Here is a 461-nt window from a genome sequence, read left to right as displayed (position 1 = left end):
GTGTGTGTGTGTGTGAGCTTGTACCAAACAGACAGCAGTAACTAAAGATTAAACAGTAAAATCAGGTAAAGTCAGGTATAAGATCTGTTCAACCTTTAACAACTAAATTACACAATTCAGCCAAGTTCAACACATGAAATTAATGTGAACCCCCAAAAAAGTGTGTAGTACTCCATTTTCTCTCTGTCTATATTTAATATTGTACACTTGAAAGAAGCTGTTAGATATGTGTCTAATTAGTGCTTGTAGGTGATTAAGTCTGACCTCCATCACAGCAAAGTGGTGAGGGTCACCACGACTATCTAAGAAAGAGGAGCTAGATAAGCTGTATTGTAAATAGAATTTAATTTCTTTTTAATGAAATAAATAAAGTCTTACTGAAATAATGTGATGTTTACCAAACAGTGTTGCTGTTCAGTGACACATGCCTATAAATGAACACTGCCATCTTTTGTGTCATT

The sequence above is a fragment of the Austrofundulus limnaeus genome, unplaced genomic scaffold, assembly GCF_001266775.1.
Source record: "Austrofundulus limnaeus strain Quisiro unplaced genomic scaffold, Austrofundulus_limnaeus-1.0 Scaffold390, whole genome shotgun sequence".
NCBI classification, from domain to species: Eukaryota; Metazoa; Chordata; class Actinopteri; order Cyprinodontiformes; family Rivulidae; genus Austrofundulus; species Austrofundulus limnaeus.
This window is presented reverse-complemented; position numbering follows the sequence as displayed.